Genomic DNA, 8614 nt, shown 5'->3' with positions numbered 1-8614 from the left:
CTACATTGTTACACTATGACACTATTACACACTATTACACTATAGCACACGACTACATCATTACACTATGACACTATTACACACTATTTGAAATTTGAAATTTATTGGAAGGATAAACCCCTTGAGATATGCTATCTCGTTTTCGAGGGGGTCCTTAACATAGGATACAAAACATACAATACAATACATAACAAAACAAAAAACAGGACAACAAATGCACTTATACACTGACAGACGCTCTCCCAAGCTCACCCCCACAATCCACACTGATTCCTCCCAACTACATTGTTACACTATGACCCTTTATTACACACTATTACACTATTACAAACTATTACATTATTACGCTAATACACAGTATTCCACTATGACACTATTACACAATTTCACACTATTACACACAAAGACAGGGAATAGATTGGACGATTCCAATGAAGAGCAGCGCAAAGTTCTGCCGTGAGTGAGTTTTCTATCTATTTCCGGTTATCTCAAGTCAACGGTAGATCTACATCTACTTGTGCAAATATGCACACTACTACATTATTACACTATGACACTATTTGGACATTTACCGGGGCCAGTTTCTAATTGCAGCCACCCGTAGGTGCTCTTTGAGAGCTGGTTTTGAAGGAGGGTAGGGATTCACATTATTTTACGGCTGTGGGTAGGGTGTTCCACATTGTTGTGGCATAATTGCGAAACGTGTTTAGTCTCTTGTTTGAGCCGAATCTGGGTTGAACATGATTTGTGGAACTCCCTCTGGTGTTGTGGTCGTGGAATTCACTGACCTTTGGGAAGTATTTCGACATGTACATGTGGTGTAGTGTATCTTTTTTTTTTTATCCACTTTTTCTCCTATTTTTCTCCCATCCCAATTTCGTGATTCCAATTCTTCCCTCCCCTGTCTTGAACGTTGCTAGACTATGCCTCCCACTGGTCGGCTGTAGTGAGGATAGAAGCCTTGCAGCACGTGTCCCCTCCGGTACACAAGGAGGCAGCCTGTCGCATCTTTTCACCAGTGTTAGTATGACGGCCGGCCAAGCCGGTAGCAACGCCGAGAGCTGGGCTCGATACCAGCATATCCTGCGTTAGTGGCGAGCGCCTTGCCCACTGCGCCACTCAGCCGCCCCTTGGTGTAGTGTATCTTGTAGACCAGGCCCACTTGTAGACCATTACACACTTAAGCATGGGGTCGTGGTTACAGCTCCCGAATGAGAGAGCGAATCACTCGGGTAAGGGATAAGAGAGCGGCACAAACTTCTGCCATGAGAAAAGTTCAGTGAGTTTTCAATCTATTCCGGTCGATCTATCAAGCTAACTACATCTACAACATCCGATAAACCTGATTCTGTGTGGGGAAGTGAGGTGGGGTCACCGCAAGTGTTTAGTAAGGGGAAATAACGCCGGGCAGTGTAAATTATCTGATGAGAAAGTGGGTGCAATGTTTAAATTAGTTTTCATTCGAAATGACGACACCCCCTGACCTTAACCCCTCAATTAAGATAAGGAAAAAGTCCCACAAAACCGTAATAGGAAAAAATTTAAGAAACCTCGGAAGGGCAATTTACTGAGAGATCTCCCCTCGACGAGGACGGCCATGCGTGGAATAGGTGTTGAGGTGCGCAACTGATGATTGGATAAATAATTGGTAAATAATAGGTAATGTAATCCAAGGGGAAATAATACAAGTAAAATTATAGACAGCTATAACAATGACAAGCTTTCCCCTCATCGAACACCTCCAAGTAAATCAATTATGGACGGTTCAGGTGTTAATCCTAATACCAGGGATCTTTGAGAAAAGATTTGGATGAAAATCCTGCAGTAGAAACTCAGCAGGTCCATCTGGGGAACTGGCACTGACTGGCACCGGCTCAGCACTCGCCACAATGACGTCGCCATGACGTCCAAGAATTCACTCAATCCGGCCAATAGCGCTGCAGATGGGAATAGCATTCATCAAGGGTCCCACCCAGGGTCCCAAACTGATTACTTTTTATGAATAACGCCGAGGCGCAGCAATGCAGCGCGGTTACATTTTCCATCATGAATAAACCATGAAATGAACGCTAAAATGAGAAATGAACTTGTTTGAACTTGTTTTTTTTTATATTCTCAAGAGTAGTGTACTTCAGAAGCTCACGGTAATCGAAGATTTGTGTCCGGAACTAATTACTGTATGCACCAAAAAACTGCTGTCTCAGCCAACCTTTGGAAATCAGCAGAGCTCTAAACAGGGTGCGACATAAATCGTGTGACAACTCAGACAAACGTGTGTGACAAGAGTGTGTGCGTGCGAGACAGCCTAATTAAGGCCAACTATGATCAAATCAAGATGGTGGCCTTTTAAACTCCAAATGAAAAGGGGCACTTCACCAAAAAACATTGCTGATTTATTTTGCATAATAATCTCACACACATCCAAAAACTAAAACTAAAATGTCACACTTAGTGAGAGTAAATTAGTTGGAATATAGCCACCAGTGATGTCATCGGGGACATTGAATCCTTGTGTTGTGTTAATTAGAGTTAAATTAAATCCTAAGGTAGCAGTCCGTTTAAGACAAGGTATTACTACTTTTTCATCAACATTTAATTTAATTTAATTAAATTTGTATTTATTCGTACATGGAATTATTACAGTGCAACAGTATGTATTAATATGCTCCACTGAATTCCATAATTTCATGGAACTGTAATTAACACAACACAAGGATTCAATGTCCCTGATGACATCACCGGTGGCCATATTCAAATTCAATTATTCTCAATAACAGACAGTCAAACTAAATTAATGTGGGCAAAACTGTTTAGAGTAATTGGATGTGTGTGAGATTAAGTGCAAAATAAATCAGTGTTGTTTTTTGGTGAAGTGCCTCTTTAAGTTGTATATTTTAGAGAGATATGGATGAAAGTCCTCCATCTGTGTTTTTCTCTGCCAATACCTTGTTGCGCTCCCTAATCGTAATTCAATAATTCTTCAAGAAATCATAACATTTTATCAAACCATTAACTAGCACTACATTCTTTGTAGACTAATAAGCCAATGTTGTGGGCTAATTGGTTAGTTGATTTAATCAACATACCTGTATGCAAAATAAATAAAATAATAAATTCACAAAAAAGGACTAATTGACTAACAAAGTCTTGGTTGACTAAGGCCAAACTGACCAATGAACTGATTAGGAGGGGCCAGCATTATCATTAATATGCAGTAAATTGTATAATTTATAGTCATATATAGTCATATATATACATATATATATATATATATACCAGTCCACGCGTCATACAACCAAAAGGCCCTGTGTGACGGTCAAAGAAGGGGCAGGTGAAAGGCCATCTGCTGCAGAGAGAGTATCAAATAAAAAGGCCTGCCATTGTGTCTCATGTATTAACTACTGCTGTGTCTCCAAATCATAGGTGGTCTCCCTCATCCCTTTAAATTCATTTATTTCATTATTGGCCGGTGAATCCCCAATTCCCCCGGATCACAAGCTAGGGCGAGGATACAAAATGAGAAAAGTCCCAGAGGTCCTGAGAAGCGCCGAAGGCAATTCCACCATATTGTCTACTAGGATCAGGCTGGATGAGGCGCGAGCCAGGCAGCCCCTGTGACTCCCGCCGTGGCCCCAGCCCGGGGTGGTGTGATCTCACAAATGTGACTGAACTGAAAATGATAATGTGCATAATTTATGCCTTGTCGACAGATACAACCACAATGTCATGTTGTGTTTTGCAAGACAGTATTTCATCTAATGTGTGCTACTTTTCAATACTCATCCTTGGTTGGTATGTATGTACAATTATGTACATAAGATAAGATAAGATAATATATTCCTTTATTGAGCGGAGCCCCTTGGAGAAATGCGGGCGTCATAGCAGCACAGGGGGAGGGGAGGTACAGGTATGGGCATGGTAATAGTAGAAGACATAAATATAGGCAATAGAATTATAGTAAAGATGAAAAATAAGCAGTGTAAACATTATAATTAACTCAGAATATAAGAATATGAGCAAGTAAACAGTGTAATCGAAGGTGCAGATGAGGGTCTGTATGCCCTATCGTGGGGGGGTGGGTAGGTGCCTTTTGTCAGGGGAACTTTGTCAGTATTGGGCACTGTTGGTACCGGGATCAAACATTTGACCTCCCCAACCAACCAACCAACCAATCCCCTCAATACTGTATAGTCTACGGTATGTGTAAGGATAATATGAAAGCTTATAACAGAGCAAAAATATCGATTGATCAATTTAAACCAAGTAGCATTTGGTGAAAAATCAAGAAAGTGAAAAGAAAAGAAAAGTATTTGATGGCATATGATAAACGACTATGACACAAATCCATCTCAAAATAGCTTTCTATTTCATTTTATTAGCAAACAGTTCAGCATTTTGGCTAATTGAATGGCCCCCAGATTGAATTTGTTTCACAGCCCTAGTTAATAGCACTTTTCGCTATTTGGATAAGTGATGGGCTTTCTTTGAACACACACGCACACGCTTCTAGTGCAAAATTGCTCCATTCCTCATAATAAAACCTACGTCTGAAAGACCGCACTGTTATATTTTATTGGAATTGTTATTAATAGGACTATCAGAATATTACACCAGGTCCCTGTAGAGAGGCAATCCGTAGCGGGAGGGGGAGAGGGAAGAGTAGGGGAGAGGAGCAGGAGAGGGAGGGCTAAAACCGTATTCATGCTACGGCTGCTGAATAAAAGATAAAAGTTTTGACTTGGTTCCAGGTTCCCTCTCTCTAGTGCCTCGTCTCAATTACCAGAGAGGCTGTTTAGAGGACAACCAACTCAGATGGAGGATGCTCAAAAAGAAAATTCACATCTCATACAGAGTACACTGACTGACTTTCTTCCCCGAGAGAGAAATCCCTAAATAATCGAACAGCACGATGCAATTCAGCCGCCTTCCTTTCCCCCGGTGCTGAGAATCAACAAAAAGATACCCCAACATCATGAAGCGCTTATTAAGCCCAATACTGCTTTCAACGAAAACATTGTCTCGTAGAGAAGAGATAAGGACGGAACAAAGGGGGTGATGTTCCTTGTAACAAACGTGTCTCCCGGATGAAGTATGCACTTCACCGACGCCGACAAATAACGCTGCCAATCAATCAGTTGACAGGGCGTTTTAACTAAAACACTGAAACATCAATCCTTGACACCTCCTCAATTTGCCCACGCTTGACATGAGCGAAAGAGAGAGAGAGAGAGAGAGAGAGAGAGAGAGAGAAGACGCCTTCCCTGGGCATATACCTCATGTCATGCCATGATGAAGAGAGATGTGGGTGGATGCGTTGGGTGAGTGGATGTGTTGGGTGGGTGGGGTTGGACGAGTATATGGTTTAGGTCGAGGACATCACAGCTCTCATAAATACTGATCTATTAGTTTGGCTTGAATTCCTCCCCCCCCCACTCCTCCACCCACTGTGGAGTTGTGTTTGAACAGGAGGGCTGAGGACCAAGGTCAGAGTTACCGGCCATTGATCTGAGTGGCCGAGCGATTCAGTGGCGCATGATTGATAGCACCCCTAGCCAATCGGTTGCCAGAGGATGGAGACTGGAGAGGCTAATATGGTGACAGATGGTGGGGCATTTGCACCGTGTTTAATAATGTAGGGGGCTGTCATACAGGGACTCAGGGTAAATGACAGAGTACTAGCGGTGGGGTGAAATTATTTTGCACAAGAATGTCAGGTACTAACTACTTTCTGATATCAGTCCCTGCATCTACACCGTATCAACTCAAGATGTTTGATGAACCAATGGACAGACTTCATTCCATTTTCAAAGGTTGCATTCCTGAGGAGATTAAAGAGAGAGCGAGAGAGCGAGAGAGAGAGAGAGAGAGAGAGAGAGAGAGAGAGAGAGAGAGAGAGAGAGAGAGAGAGAGAGAGAGAGACGATGTGATTAAAAATGTCTTTGCAAAGTTTCACAAGATATTTTTGGTTCCGCGCCTCCATCGGCACTCGGCGGCGTGGGGGAAATGGAACTGTAACGTCTGACCCACCAAAGGCTATAACTAGGGATGTCCCGATACATTTTTTTTGCTCCCGATCCGATCTTGATCATGTGATTTTGAGTATCTACCGATACCGATCTTTCCCGATCCGATAAAAAAAATAAAAATTAATTATTAAAAAATAATATATATATATATATATTTTTTCTCCTGTTGACAGAATCTGGCTATGGGGCGACAATAATGTGGTCAAAGAGGCATGGTTTCTATCTTTAGCCTTTGGCGGTATTAGAGTTCTCCTCTCTCTGAGAGGCAGGTGGGAAAGAGGTAGAGGGGGAGGAGACATCTCTTTAAATACTCGCCACCTGGTGGTATCATGAGTGGCTCCGCCTAGAGCGCCCTCTAGTGGAAACAGTTATATATGCAGTTAGACAGTTACTTGCAATCCTACATAGAACCTCTAACTTTAACACTCCCACTTAGGGTTGTTTAGCACACTGGATAACTTCTCCGAAAACATTTTACAAAGAAAATAATACAATCCAGAATATCAAAAATAATATGGCAGTCAATATTTACACACCAAACATGACCTCTGCAAATCTCTTCAATTTCAATTTGGAAACAGGTTTCGTCATAGCGTCTGCTACCATGTCGTCTGTTGGACAATAAATCAGTGTCATCCTTTCTTCTCTGATGACAGATCTGATGAAATGATATTTTATATCGACATGTTTACATCTCTGCCGGCACACAGGGTTTCTAGCAATCGCAATGGTTCCCTGGTTGTCCTCGTAAACAACAGTCTTCTTATATACATAGGTATCCATCCCTTCAAGCAGTTGTTCTAGATAAATACATTCCTGTATTGTCATAGCTAGAGCCATATATTCGGCTTCACAAGTTGATAGTGCCACTGTGGGCTGCTTCTTTGTTTTCCACAAAACCAGTGAGCTGTCTGTGTTCAAACTCACACAATATCCTGTGGTACTTCTTCTATCTGTGGTGTCAGCTGCCCAGTCTGCATCACTGTAGGCTTTAAGCCCTAAGCCCTCGCTGCTCTTTCTGAAACGCTGTTTATCTGCTGTACCTTTGAGATAACGAAAAACATGTTTTGCTGTAATCCAATGCTCCTCTGTGGGGTCAGCTAAATGTTGTGACAATTTACTCACTACAAAATATAGGTCAGGGCGGGTACATGTTGTCAAATAAATGAGGCTACACACATTTTCTCTGTAAATGTTTACATCTGTCCGTTTCTGAGCATCCTCCTGGTAGTCTAATTTTTGATCACATGGTGTTTCCCTTGATCTACATTCTTGCATGTCAAAACATTTCAAGATCTTTTCCACATATCTCTTCTGGGATATTTTTACACAATTGGCAGAAGTTCAAAGTCCATGCCTAGAAAATACTTTAACCTTCCAAGGTCTTTCATTTTGAATCTGGTGGAGAGCATACCTTTCACCTGTTCTAGGTTTCTAGTGTTGTCTGCTGCGATGATCAAATCATCCACCCAAATGACGATGATCACTTTTCCTGACTCTTTTGACTCCCTTGAGTATACACAGGGGTCTACTGGGTTCTGTAGGAAGTGATCTTCTATGAGACATGTATGGAGCATCTCGTTCCAATTTCGCCCAGACTGTTTCAGGCCGTAAATGGATTTTTCTAGCTTACACACTAGCTTCTCTCCTTTCTTTTCGTAACCTTCAGGTTGTTCCATATATCTCCCTATCTATGGGTGCGTGCAGATAGGCTGTCTTCACATCCATCTGATGTAAAATCAAATTGTCCTCAGCTGCTTTTTGCATCACTACCCTTACTTACACTGGTCAGATTGGCTGTGGGGGAGAATGTTTCACCGTAGTCTATCCCTCTGACTGTAACCTTTAGCTACAAATCTCGCTTTGTACTTGTCGTGGCCTTCAATACCCTCCTTGATTGAGTACACCCATTTCCCTCCCACTGTCTGTCTGCCCTCTGGTAACTTGGTTAGAGTAAAGGTGTGGTTGTCCTCTAGGGACCTCATCTCCTCATCCATTGCTCTCTCCCATTTACTTGATTCGGGGGACACTATGACCTCTTTAAAGGTCTGAGGTACCCCACTGACTACCCTGTAGCAGTAATCAATGGTGGTAAATGTACTGTCATCCTCGTCACTTCCTCTCCGGGCATAGTCTGTCAGATACTTTGGGGGTTTGTGTTCCCTTGAGGGATACCTCCCACTGCTTGGGGCACTTGATGTCACCCTCGGGTGCTCCTCGTCATCGCCCTCTGGGGGTGGCTGACTGTCTGTCTGCACGGCCGTGCTAAGTACACTGGGCTGAGGTGTCTCTGTTTCTTCACACCTTACTCTCGAGTCCAGCTCTGGCTCCTCTGTCTGTGTCTCGCTCTCACATGTTGTCTTTGTGGCAAACTTGACTAGCCTGTGTTTCTGCACTCCCCCTTTACCGGGATAATAAACTAGGAAAGCGGGGCTTCCTTTGTCGTGCCCTACAAAAAGTGCTTTTTCACATCTGGACTCGAGCTTTCCTCTGTCCTGCAGGTAAGCATAACACACTGATCCAAATTTGTGCATTCTAGCTAGATTACACTTCTTTCCTGTCAGTGCTGTATACGGGGTGGTGCCCGT

Source organism: Notolepis coatsorum (genome assembly GCF_963971535.1).
Source record: "Notolepis coatsorum genome assembly, chromosome: 12".
In the NCBI taxonomy this organism is placed as follows: Eukaryota; Metazoa; Chordata; class Actinopteri; order Aulopiformes; family Paralepididae; genus Notolepis; species Notolepis coatsorum.
Note: the sequence above shows the minus strand (reverse complement) of the source record.